This window comes from Lissotriton vulgaris, chromosome 3_1 (assembly GCF_964263255.1).
Source record: "Lissotriton vulgaris chromosome 3_1, aLisVul1.2, whole genome shotgun sequence".
NCBI lineage: Eukaryota > Metazoa > Chordata > Amphibia > Caudata > Salamandridae > Lissotriton > Lissotriton vulgaris.
In genome coordinates, this window is record NC_141689.1 from 141,157,137 (window position 1) to 141,171,303 (window position 14,167).

The following is a 14,167-nucleotide window of genomic DNA, read 5'->3' on the forward strand; positions in this document are numbered from 1 at the left end:
AGTACCTAACACAGGGGCCGAACACAACGCGTCACGCAATTTAGAAAAACTTTTCTGACATTCTTCCGTCCATGGTAAAGGAGTTGGAACATCCTTGCACGTAAGAGCTACCAATGGTTTCGCTAGCAATGAAAAATTTGGAATCCACTGCCTGCAGTATGACGTGATACCTAGAAAGGCACGCACATCTCTCTGAGTCGTTGGCACAGTCATTCGCGCAATCGCTGCAATTCTCTCTGGGGTCAACCTTCTTCCCTCCTTTGACAATAAGTGACCTAGATAGGTTACTTCTTGACAACAATATTGAAGTTTGGAAGGTGACACCTTGTGGTGTAAGTCACAGAGATGTTGCAACAACGACACTGTAGCAATTTTGCAGATGTCCTGAGTATCTGCGGCCACCAATAGGTCGTCGACGTATTGGATCAAGGCTGCACCAGCCGGCAACACAAATGCATCAAGTTGGCCCTTCAAGGCTTGACTGTATATCGATGGACTCTCACAGTAGCCCTAAGGAGCACGTTTAAACCGAAAGCTGCGACCTCCATGAGAGAAACCGAAAAGGACTCTACTCTCTTCAGCAATCGGAATGCTGAAGAACGCATTCTTCAGATCGATCACTGAAAACCAAGATGCAGAAGCTGGAATCAGAGTCAGTAGAGCCGTAATGTCAGGCACCACAGGGAACTGAGGAATCACAATTTTCCCGTAAATCGATAACAAAACAATAAACAGGCGGTTTCGAAGGATCAGTACGTTTCAAAATAGGCAGTACAGGGCTGTTGCACACGTTTCCCCGAGTCTCCTCAATGACATCTTTCTCGATCAGGTCATAGATGATCGCTAACAATGCCCGTTCACCGTCGAGAGAGATACGATACTGGGGAATACGTGGCAAACGCATGTTAGATTTCAAGTGAACAACATAAGGGGAGATGTCAAGCAGGCCCACGTCATTGGGACCTGTTGCCCACAAAGATGCAGGAAGAGAACTCAATTCCGGTGGAAGCTTATCGAGAGACAAATACATTGGAGAGACAACGCTCTCACCCAAAGTAAGCTTTACTCCCGCAGGAGAACAATACAAAGTCGCATACAGACGTTTGAGCAAATCCAGACCCAAGAGATTTTCACCACAACCAGTAGTCAAAATCAACGGAGCTTTCAGCTCACGAGGCCCAATGGTAAGAGGCAAAGGGCGTGAAACTGGATTGCTAACGGGGGCACCAGAGAATCCAACGGAAACATTTGTTCAGCCAGACAAAGGTGCGCCAGGGAATTTCGAATGCATGATAGAACTTTTCGCTGCACCAGTGTCCAACAGAAAAGGCTCAACGACGCCTGAGGTGGCAACTGCGACGTAAGGCCCTCTCTGATCAACCGGAACTGATACTACTCCCTCTCCTTGTCTATGGCTGTCCTAGTAATTACCGTCGTCAGTTCCCTGATCGACCTAATAATCATCCACATTGTACTGCGCAGATCTTCCTTGCGATCATCCACGTTGATCAAAACAATTATTTGAATCTGACGAATTATCTGAACGATCGTTTTGAGTACCACGACCCCTACCGCGTGATGCCTGTTGTACCCCAACGAAGATCTCTGCGAAGAGGAGTCATTTCGAGATTGTGATCTATTAGATTGAGACTGCGATTGATTACGCTGTTGCGAATCATTCTGATTCGAACGCGGAGGATACGCCTGCTGCAACAACACTTTAGTTTTGAGCTCTTTCGTCTTTTTATCAGCGCGATCATTTTCTTCTTTCTCCCTATTCTCATAATACTGTGCCGTAGCCAATATTTGAGCAGAAGTAGAAACAGTCCACGCACTCTCAGAATTTCTCAATTTGTTGCTCAAGTCAGGCAACAAGTTAGAGACAAATTTGTCCACGAACAACCTCTGACCACCCTCAGTACTCATATCCTGACCACTATGATCGATGAATGCCTTCTCAAATCTCGTAAAGAAATCGGAGACACTCTCGTCCTTCTTCTGTTTGCACGCGGACAACTTGCCCCAATTCACCTTCATAGCTGGCATAAGCGCAATAAGAGCAGCCCAATCACCACCTAATTCTGCCGCATGATTTTCTTGATGAATCTTTGCCCATACCGGTTGCGGTACGACATTGCCAAACAGCATATCGATATCAGCAAGATTCATTATCGTAGCATCTACAAGGTGCGATAATTCTTTATAATACCCTGCAGGATTTTTACGAGGGTCAGGCAAAGATTGCTTCACCTGCAAAACTTCTGATCGTTTCCATGGAAGATGTATCCATACTCTCTGGAAGTGTGGCAGAATCGGCGGAGCTTGATTAGCATCACCTGGCATCCACACTGGTGGAACCTCACGCATGGGATACTGACCAGGCGCATCTAACGGTCCCTCAATGTCTTCAACGAACAATGCTCGAGGCATTATAGAGGGACGAAAAGATAACAAATGCTCAACAGCGCGTCAAACATTAGAACCTACTATCATTCCGCTCGAAAACTGGAGCTGTAGATTGGTCAAAGCGGTTAATACATCATCAGATGCATCAGCCGATATTTGGTCACGTAAAACCTTGCACATTTCTTCAAAAACATATCTTTGTGTCGGTATATTGAATTGACCAAAAGTATTCAATACCGAACGTGGAGGATTCCTAATAGGGTGTAGCATCCATGCCATCGCCATATTATACAGCGCAGCACGTTCCCGATTACCGGGAAGCTGACTACGTCTTTGTGGACCGTCCAAACCAGCGGACTCAGAAATAGGTCCAAGAGAATTGACAAAATTAGCAGCAACTAAAGGAGTGCGACGTCGAGTAGATGGAGAAGTATAACATAGGGGACTAACAAGAGAAGAATCGGGAACAGAAGGAACAGCAGGAGTAAGTAGAACAGGAGCAGCAGCGGGAGCAGGAGTATGAGGAAGTACAAGCGGAGGAGCAGTAGGGACAGAAGTAGGCAAGGGAGCAAGAACAGTCGGAAGAACAGGTACAGGTTGAGGAACAGGTTGAGGAGCAGGTACAAGAGCAGGTACAGGAGGAACCACAGGAGCTGCGGTACCCTGTGCGTACGGAGGTGGTGACTTCAGAAGATAGGACAGTAAAGGATCCTCAACTGATTCCTCTTTCTTATCCGACTCCGTTGGCAAAGCGGGATAACATTTATCTATAGACATACGCTGAAGTCTATGGAAAACTTCCTTTTCCTTTTCCTCCTTATCATGCTGAAATTGATCTGCTTTTCTCATCATGGTAGCAACTCCATCTCTCTGATTACGTTTGAACGATCTAATTTCTCTTTGTTTAGCTTCTTTACGCCATAACCGAAAAGCATCAAACATGGCCGGCCTTGATTTTTTCTTAAACAATTTAGCCTCGAGGTTATCTAATATCGTGGTCTCAAAACTACCATGAGGTGGCCAACTAAGGACACCGTCCTTCTTAGTACAGCGAATCCAATATTCATTAAAGGTAATCGGACCTAACCCATGCTTGCTGTAGAGCTCATAAGTGGGAGTTCCAACCGGAGGTATCGGACACGAGTCCTCCAGTCGGGAATCCGTACCACAACGTCTAAAACAACTGAACAAAGTACTGCGACCAGGCATCTTGCACACTAGCCGAGTTTCACAAACTTCAAGGGTTACGGGATTTACCAAGTCCCTGCAAAGAACAAATACCCTCGGTTTTTGGCGGCTGCAGACGTCAAATATTACAACAAAGAACCAAGTACTAAGAACCACAAATGCAATGGAACCATGCAACAACTAAGCACCCACAACTAAGGACTCTGGGAGCGACCCACAAATACTTAACTCAAAGATCGATGGCGTCACCAGGAAGGCCCGTCAATCGTCTCGCTGTACCAAGGTCTACGCCAGGCGCCAAAACAGGTCTACAGTCAGGACAGCAGTCCGTCGCAGCCGTCAGGAGGCGGGAATCTTCGCGGGAAAAGTCGTCGGGCCACTTGTTTCGACAACAGGATCGATGAAGCGGGGTGCACCTTCCCTCGGAGATTTCACACGAAGTTCCTCACGATCGTCGGGCTTGGACCGGTACCACTGATGCAGCCCCACGTGGGCGCCAACTGAAGGACTAGGCTTTTCTAAGACCCAGCGGTGCCAGGGGACAACACCTGAAACCTTCGTGGGTAACCTGTTCCGGCGTACAAATGACAGAGACACGGGACACTTCCTTCGGCGTCAAAGATTTCGAGGTTTATTTACTGCAGGGAACACAGAAGTCACAGGAAGTACAACACGTGTAGGTTCGAGGAGACTGCTTCAAATTGCTACTGTAGGTCGCTCCTTTTATACACATTTTGCTCATAGGTTAACATGGTACACAAAGGTTTACAACTTGGTTTCCATCATAATCTTCAAGAGGGGTTGCTTTGATGCATTCAAGGCCCGGAACATAAGTACGGAAACATTTGGTGGTTCCCAACTGTAAAACCCATCTTCCCACCATTAGTACATTCCAATCGGTAGTAAACAGATCGAAGAAGGAACAGAGACAGGTGCAGAGGAAGGCAGAAACAGTGGGGAGATCGGAAAGGGGTGGTATCAGGAAACACGAGCTGCAGGCATCAAAGGGATGTGCCTAATGAGATGCACGGCTAAGACAATAGACCGGCACGGCAAGATGAGCCTCGAGCTGGGCCATCTGCCTTACAGTGTCATTCCCCTCATCATAAAGACACTTTCAAAGGAAACGTGTCTTCCGCAAGAGTCTTGGGAATCCCAGGGTCGCGAAGCGGACAGCGTCCGTTCGCTGACTACTTGAGGGCAAGAAACAAAATGGATGCCGTATCTAAGATGGAACCCGTGGGTACAGATAGATAAACCCACGAAACAAACGAACGGTTTAGGCTAGCACAGCGAAACTGCGTACACCCACTAAACTCGTCATTTGCGGTTCATAGATACCAGACTCGACCATATTCGTGCGAGTCAAAAACACCACTTACGATCGTCACTGAACCTCAGGGGGTCGGAGGCAGAGGCAAGACATCCCCCCCCCGTGGCCTGCAGGGCAGCAGAAGAAGGGAATGGGGAGACCAGTACATTTTCGGGCTATCCGCCCCACGGCCTCTCCTTCTGATGGCAGTCAGCCGGGCCCTGCTCTGCACGCGCCGAGGCCTCGCCTTCCGGATGGGCGTAGCCGTGGGCCTGTTGCACTTCAGGAGCTTCCGGAATGGGGGTAGGTATCTGCTGATTTGTATCTATTTCATGTTACCGTTATTGGGCGTGGCGGGCGGTGGGACAGACATGTTTGGGGCAGTGAGGGGCGGCGGAGCCTAACTACCCCTTGTCTGCCTTGGTGCCAAGCTTGGCTTCTCTTGCCATTTTTATGTTTCTTATTGTGGGTTATTTCTCACGTTTTTTATTTTTAGCGAAGTCGAAAGCTCATCAGTGGCCTACTGATTTTGCTCGATTTCTTTTTCCTTCCTTTTCTAGTGTGTTTCATGCTAAAGTTCCTGTTAACAGGATGTGGTTATTACTTCGTACTTTACATATGTCCTTTTTACTAGGGTGGGGTGTCTTCCGGTTAAGCCAGACGATCCACCTCTAATAAATGGTCCGGGTGGAACTAGTTAATCAATCAGCGGGGAGTAGATAGGCATGACAGATTACAACGGGGGACAAAGGTCCGCATTGCCTACCCTTCACTACTTGCAAAGACTAGACAGAACATTTCTATTCTACGTTATTTGCAAATAGAGAATACCTCAAACGAACTATTCCTTGGACAGTAAATGTCCAGACAATCAATCAATCAGTAGGGAGAAAAACAGGCATGACGGATTACAACAGGGACAAAAGTCTGCATTACCTATCCTTCGCTATCTGCAAAGGGAGACAGAATATTCCTATTCCTCTCTATTTGTAGACAGGGAATATCTCAAAAGAACAATAATCGATGAAATCAATAACAAACAATCAGTGGGGAGAAAGATAGGCATGACGGATTACAACGGGGACAAAAGTCTGCATTACCTATCCTTCACTATTTGCAAAGAGAGAGGAACGTTCCTATTAGTCGCTGTTTGCAAACAGAGAATTTCTCAAGGAGAACCAATACATCAAGTAGCAACCAAGGCTAAATGAACCAATCAATGAACAATATCAGTATTTAAATACCGATTCCAATACAAAACAATCAATCAATCAATCAGATGGGTAAAGCCATCCTACCAATCAGACGTAAAGACATCCTACTTAACCTTACCCGGACCGGACCATGTGGACAGTTCTTCGCCTTCCCTCTCCAGCGCCCGATCGTTCTCTTATTCCATGTTTTTACCGCAGCATTCCTGTGGGATTCCAGTCAGGACAGTAGGTCACTTGAGAGAGGTCCGTTCAGAATCGGTGAAGTTCATTCAATCGGCAGCTGGGCGAGGGCCCTCTCAAGGCAGGTATACTCCAATCGTTTAGATGTTCACCCCATTGTCTGGACCTCTCTTACCGGACCTTATGTCACTGATGGGCCCCGCGTTGGGACGCCAATTGAGGAAAATCCAGTCCAAAATACAATCGATGCCCAGGCTGCTGGCGCAAGGCGCCTCTTAGTTCCCATCTTGAATAGTTATCAAATAAAGAGACGGGCGCTGGAAGCAGGGACACAAGAACAGAGGTTTATTACTCATGAGGAGAGCCTGTCATTTCGGACACGAAACACAGTGTCTTCAGGAGGTGCTCTAACAAGTTATCTGAGACTGCGTCTTTTATACACAAGTTTATGATGCATAAACATTCCTTATTACAATACAGACATTGTGAGGCAAGGAAAAGACATCCCCGGTACCCCCCCCTCTGTTCTGGTTTATTCCAACACGTGGCTACAGTAGAGGTCCTCATCCCCCATACAATGGGAGGGGGCTACAATGCAGCAGAGTGTTCCGCTGATTCATTTGGAATGTGTGCGCCTGATCGGATCTCAGGGAGTGGGGAGGTCATGATCAATAGTAGCTCATTTGAAGAGGGGCGAGTGCATACAGTAGCGGGCAGTAAACTGTATCCTCAGGCTAAGGGATGACCAGCGGTCCGTGCAGACAATCGGGCTCAGTGGAAGGGGTCATCAAAGGAGGGGTATTCATGAAAGGAAGGGAGGTGTTGGTCAGGCACGGGGTGTGATTCCCAGGGGCAAGGCTACCATGACTACAGTGGCAAGGAAAGCACGGGACCCGCATCGGGGCATACCCGTTCCACTCGGGGTGACAAATGCAAAAAGAACAATTGATGGACAGAATTTTGAACAATGTCAAACATTAACCCCAGTACAGAGATCTGGGCCTAAATCCATCGTTTTTTTTTGCTTACCATGCTGATCCAGTTTGAACTCATCCATTCGCAAATCAGCCTTGACCCTGCTCTCAATGGGAACAGTCCGCCCGAACTGCCAGGCCAGGTCCTCCCTGGACTGGAAACAAGCATCCTATGACCACTGGATTCTAGTTAGCCTGGCTAATGATGGGTGAGGCACCAGTTTCAGGATTATTGTTTCCGGTCCAGCGAGTACCTGGCTTGGCATTTCGGGCTGGACTGTTCCCATGAGGAACATGGTCAAGACTGATTTGCATGTGGCTAGGTCCAAACAGGAGTCATGTGGTGAGCAAGAGAATGTTTGAATAAACCCAGATCTTTGTGACTGGGATGAATGTTTGCATTGTTCCTTTTGCTTTTGTTGCCCTTAGTGGGAAGGGTATGGCCAGACGTGGGTCCCGTGCTCACTGTACCACTTGATTCAAGGTTGCCTGGCTGATGAGGGCTGATGCCCTGAAACCTGTCTCAGGATGCTTGTTTCCTGTCCAGTGAGGACCTAGCTTGGCATTTCGGGCTGGACTATTCCCAGGAAGAACAGGGTCAAGACAGATTTGCAAATGGCTGGGTCCAAACTGGAGTGGTGTGGTGTCCAAAAGAACGATGGATTAAACCCAGATCTTTGTGACTGAGGGTGAATGTTTACATTGTTCAGCTTTGCATCCATCATTTGTTCCATTTGCTTTTGTCACCCTAAATGAGAAGGGTATGCCCAGACGTGGGTCACATGTTCACTGCACCACTGTATTCAAGCTAGCCTGGCTGAAACCGGTCTCAGTGTTATATTCCATATTAGTGATCTATATAGGCACAGGTAACACTGCACCCTTTCACCTATATCCTTCCCTACATTACATACATAACAGTTCATAGGGACTGCCCTATTAATACATAGGACCTCTAGTTGGCAATGGCTGGTGCCAATGTCCAAATAGGGACCCTTCTTCCTAAGTCAGGGCAAGTGGGCTACCCACTTTGATAACCTCTGCTCAACCCTGTGGTAACGTAGCACGAGCAGTTAGGCCTATCTCAGAGGCAGTGTGTGAAGCATTTATGACCATGCACAATAAGGCAGTTACAACACCACAAAAGGACACAACTCAAGTAGTTATAGAAAAATAGCATATTATCTAAGGTTTAACCCAAGACTCTGAAAGTTTTTTGACAAGCCACAATACATGTAAATCAGTAGGTACTTTAAAATGAAATAACGTACTCACCAGAACATGGCACTAACTGAGTTCAAGACTTGGGCCTACGTGACCTGTTGTGCACCAGGTACCTGCCGTTGGAAGTGGACACAGCACGCAGCTTATCGAACAAGCATTGATGTTGACAGGCGGACTCCCTGCAACCACAGCTCTTTGCTGCAGTGGTCCACAGCATGCACTCACAATGATTCAGGCACTCGGGGCTGGCGGGATCTCAGTGGCAGCAGCAATCGGCTGAGATGGCTCTGGCTGGTGGTGGAACTGACTGCCGTCATGCAGCTCCGTGGTGGGCTCACAGCGGCAGCAGCTCTCTCTTAGCTGCGGCGTCCCACGAGACGATAGCGACAATCTTTGACAATGATTGACAATAGAATTGGATGAACAGCCTCTCAAAGGTCTTGGTCTGCCCCAGATGTCCGGCCAATGGTGCATCATGAGCCTGAAGCTGGGATGGTGCAGTGAGCTAAAAAATGGTGATGGATCAAGCCCTGATCTCTTGACTGGGTAGGAGTATTCTGCATCATTCAGAAACTCTGTCCATCACCTTTTCCAAAATTGATTTTATCCACACTATGTGTGGGAGGGTATACTCAGACGTGAGTCCCTAGCTCATTGCACCATCAGGATTCAAGCAAGCCGGGCCGACGACGGCTGAAATGCCAGAAACCGGTCCCCGGTAGCTTGTCTCCTTCCCAGTATAAGAATTGGCTTGGTAGTTTGGTTTGCCCTGTTCCCATCATGCACTGGGACAGGAACAGACTAATTTGCATAAAGCCAGGTTCTGAAGCTGGGATGGTGCAGTGAGCTAAAAAATGGTGATGGATCAAGCCCTGATCTCTTGACTGGGTAGGAGTATTCTGCATCATTCAGAAACTCTGTCCATCACCTTTTCCAAAATTGATTTTATCCACACTATGTGTGGGAGGGTATACTCAGACGTGAGTCCCTAGCTCATTGCACCATCAGGATTCAAGCAAGCCGGGCCGACGACGGCTGAAATGCCAGAAACCGGTCCCCGGTAGCTTGTCTCCTTCCCAGTATAAGAATTGGCTTGGTAGTTTGGTTTGCCCTGTTCCCATCATGCACTGGGACAGGAACAGACTAATTTGCATAAAGCCAGGTTCTGAAGCTGGGATGGTGCAGTGAGCTAAAAAATGGTGATGGATCAAGCCCTGATCTCTTGACTGGGTAGGAGTATTCTGCATCATTCAGAAACTCTGTCCATCACCTTTTCCAAAATTGATTTTATCCACACTATGTGTGGGAGGGTATACTCAGACGTGAGTCCCTAGCTCATTGCACCATCAGGATTCAAGCAAGCCGGGCCGACGACGGCTGAAATGCCAGAAACCGGTCCCCGGTAGCTTGTCTCCTTCCCAGTATAAGAATTGGCTTGGTAGTTTGGTTTGCCCTGTTCCCATCATGCACTGGGACAGGAACAGACTAATTTGCATAAAGCCAGGTTCTGAAGCTGGGATGGTGCAGTGAGCTAAAAAATGGTGATGGATCAAGCCCTGATCTCTTGACTGGGTAGGAGTATTCTGCATCATTCAGAAACTCTGTCCATCACCTTTTCCAAAATTGATTTTATCCACACTATGTGTGGGAGGGTATACTCAGACGTGAGTCCCTAGCTCATTGCACCATCAGGATTCAAGCAAGCCGGGCCGACGACGGCTGAAATGCCAGAAACCGGTCCCCGGTAGCTTGTCTCCTTCCCAGTATAAGAATTGGCTTGGTAGTTTGGTTTGCCCTGTTCCCATCATGCACTGGGACAGGAACAGACTAATTTGCATAAAGCCAGGTTCTGAAGCTGGGATGGTGCAGTGAGCTAAAAAATGGTGATGGATCAAGCCCTGATCTCTTGACTGGGTAGGAGTATTCTGCATCATTCAGAAACTCTGTCCATCACCTTTTCCAAAATTGATTTTATCCACACTATGTGTGGGAGGGTATACTCAGACGTGAGTCCCTAGCTCATTGCACCATCAGGATTCAAGCAAGCCGGGCCGACGACGGCTGAAATGCCAGAAACCGGTCCCCGGTAGCTTGTCTCCTTCCCAGTATAAGAATTGGCTTGGTAGTTTGGTTTGCCCTGTTCCCATCATGCACTGGGACAGGAACAGACTAATTTGCATAAAGCCAGGTTCTGAAGCTGGGATGGTGCAGTGAGCTAAAAAATGGTGATGGATCAAGCCCTGATCTCTTGACTGGGTAGGAGTATTCTGCATCATTCAGAAACTCTGTCCATCACCTTTTCCAAAATTGATTTTATCCACACTATGTGTGGGAGGGTATACTCAGACGTGAGTCCCTAGCTCATTGCACCATCAGGATTCAAGCAAGCCGGGCCGACGACGGCTGAAATGCCAGAAACCGGTCCCCGGTAGCTTGTCTCCTTCCCAGTATAAGAATTGGCTTGGTAGTTTGGTTTGCCCTGTTCCCATCATGCACTGGGACAGGAACAGACTAATTTGCATAAAGCCAGGTTCTGAAGCTGGGATGGTGCAGTGAGCTAAAAAATGGTGATGGATCAAGCCCTGATCTCTTGACTGGGTAGGAGTATTCTGCATCATTCAGAAACTCTGTCCATCACCTTTTCCAAAATTGATTTTATCCACACTATGTGTGGGAGGGTATACTCAGACGTGAGTCCCTAGCTCATTGCACCATCAGGATTCAAGCAAGCCGGGCCAACGACGGCTGAAATGCCAGAAACCGGTCCCCGGTAGCTTGTCTCCTTCCCAGTATAAGAATTGGCTTGGTAGTTTGGTTTGCCCTGTTCCCATCATGCACTGGGACAGGAACAGACTAATTTGCATAAAGCCAGGTTCTGAAGCTGGGATGGTGCAGTGAGCTAAAAAATGGTGATGGATCAAGCCCTGATCTCTTGACTGGGTAGGAGTATTCTGCATCATTCAGAAACTCTGTCCATCACCTTTTCCAAAATTGATTTTATCCACACTATGTGTGGGAGGGTATACTCAGACGTGAGTCCCTAGCTCATTGCACCATCAGGATTCAAGCAAGCCGGGCCGACGACGGCTGAAATGCCAGAAACCGGTCCCCGGTAGCTTGTCTCCTTCCCAGTATAAGAATTGGCTTGGTAGTTTGGTTTGCCCTGTTCCCATCATGCACTGGGACAGGAACAGACTAATTTGCATAAAGCCAGGTTCTGAAGCTGGGATGGTGCAGTGAGCTAAAAAATGGTGATGGATCAAGCCCTGATCTCTTGACTGGGTAGGAGTATTCTGCATCATTCAGAAACTCTGTCCATCACCTTTTCCAAAATTGCATCATGAGCCAACCCCAGTAGGGAGGTCCTGAAGAGTTGAGGTGCCACCAGCATACAAGGTGACCCAGACTCAAGAACCTTAGGCTCGCTGAAAAGGAGGTCATTCTCCCAATAGATCCAATGTGATCCTGTCTGATCACCTGCTTCCTGGGCCTGTCGCCGCACTCCCTCTAGAGAAGGGCAGGTTCTTTGTTGTTCCCAAAATTTCTCCCTGGACGGCCCCCCTTCCTGCTACCAATGGGTCAGCTCTGGTAGGTTCCCTAGTTCTGCCACTTGTTCCCCTGTAGGTTCCAGGGCATCCTCCTCAGGGTCTGCTCCCTCCAGGACCATTGGAACCTAGGGGGCTGGTTTCCCATGCCCCCTGCCCCTTCTCTTTAAGGCAGGGCACTGGGCCATACTTTCAGGCTCCAGGCCCTCCTGAACAGCCTTCTGAGCTGTCATGGACCGAGTGGTTGCACACGCTCACTCAGTCAGACCCAACATTTCCAAATGAGACTGTCTCCCCACCGTAGCCCATGGGGAGTTCTCTAGATCATTGCCCAACAGACAGTCTACGGGCATGGCGGGCCTCACAGCCACTTGAAGAGTTCTTGAGACCCCCCCCAACTCAAAGGGAACCTGAGCCAATTCACATTTGCTCATTGAGTTGTCTGCTGACACTACAGGGCAGAATGCATGGGGGACAACATACTCTTTGCACACCAACACAGAGCTGACAGCAGTCACATTAGCTCAGTTGTCCCTGAGAGCATCCACCCTATGGCCATTGATGGTCACCTACTTCCGGTACTTCTTAGTGTTATTAGGCAGATGTGGGGTTAGGGACCTTCTCAAAGTTTCCTAGCGAGACAAGGTTTAACTCTATGGGATTCCACCCACCTTGGACCTCTACCTCCTCCCCCGCCAGGGCTACACTGGCAATCTGGCGGGATGGTACACAGAGAGGTGCACGAGGGGATGCATTGGGGTCCCTCTGGGGACAATGGGGATATAATACCGGTGGTCCACTTGACCACACTTGAAACAAGTGAGTGCCCCCCTCTGAACAGGCCTACATGTCGGGGACACTGGCTTCTTCTAAGGGGGAGGCTGGGATACCACTGCTTAGTTCCTTTGGGAATTACTTGGGGGCCCTCTCTGTAACTCCCTCGGCTTACCCTTGTCCCCCCCACTTCTCAGCTGGTAACCCTGCCCACCTCTGGCGAAGTCTTCCACAAAACCTTTGCAGACCCGGGGGCTCACCGAGCGGTCCACCTCCTCAGCAAGCTTCCTAGGATTAGTCAGCTTGCTATCAATCAAGTGCTGGCATAGTTCTGGTAAACAGTTACTAGAAAAATGCTCCCACTCAAACAAATCATACAATTGCTCAAAAGTTTCCACTTGACTAACTTTTACCCAGCGTTCCATGGCTCTACATAAAAAAGACACATATTCAACCCATGTGGTACCCTCTAACTTCTTACAGGTTCGAAACCTCTGCCTGTACATTTCTGGTGTCAAACCATAAAGCGTCATCAAAACTTCGTCCATATGGACAACCACCATCCTGCTCTCAGGCAGGTCCAACAGGGTATGCCTACCATCACTCACAAAGCGTCCCCATAACCCCACAACCCCACTCCCCAATCCTTCTCAGTGACCTGGTGGGACACCATTGCTATCTGGTATGTGGCAAACCATTACCCAATATCCTCACTCTTGTGAAAATCCTTAATGACATCCTTAGGAATATAAACTCTACTCTCAGGAGTTACTAAAGGTATGCTGCCACCAGAGGGGGAGACCAAGACAGTCCTCGCCCTGATCTCTATCTCCCTCAACATTCTCTCATGCTCCATTCGAATTTTCTCAAGTTCATTTGACAATCGATTCTTTTCAATGTCTAACTTCTCACTCTCAAGTTCCTTCTGACCTTCCAATCTCCAAACTGTGCCTCCTATCTCTCTCCCTGTCCTCCAGCTCTTCTGGGGTCAGGCTCCTTTGGGATACCATAGTAACTGGATTGGGGGCTGTTCTTCTCCCGTCTACTGTATCATCCTGCTGCCCTCCAGCATTCTCTTCCTCATCCCGATCGGACTGTCTTGCTTCCCACTAGGCCTTCAGCGCCTTCTGGCACTCCTCCTTCCTAGAGAGACCTATCACGGGGACTACGAATTGTTTACAAAATGAATTCTGCTCTCTGGCAGTATAGGTATCTAATCTTTCCTCCTCAAAGGTGAGATCCTCCGAAGCATTGGATGTTGGCCTTCCCATATCAGCAGAACGCATGTCTGTGATCAACAATTCATTACTAGAACAACGAACCAACAAAAAAAAAACCATCAGAAGAGGG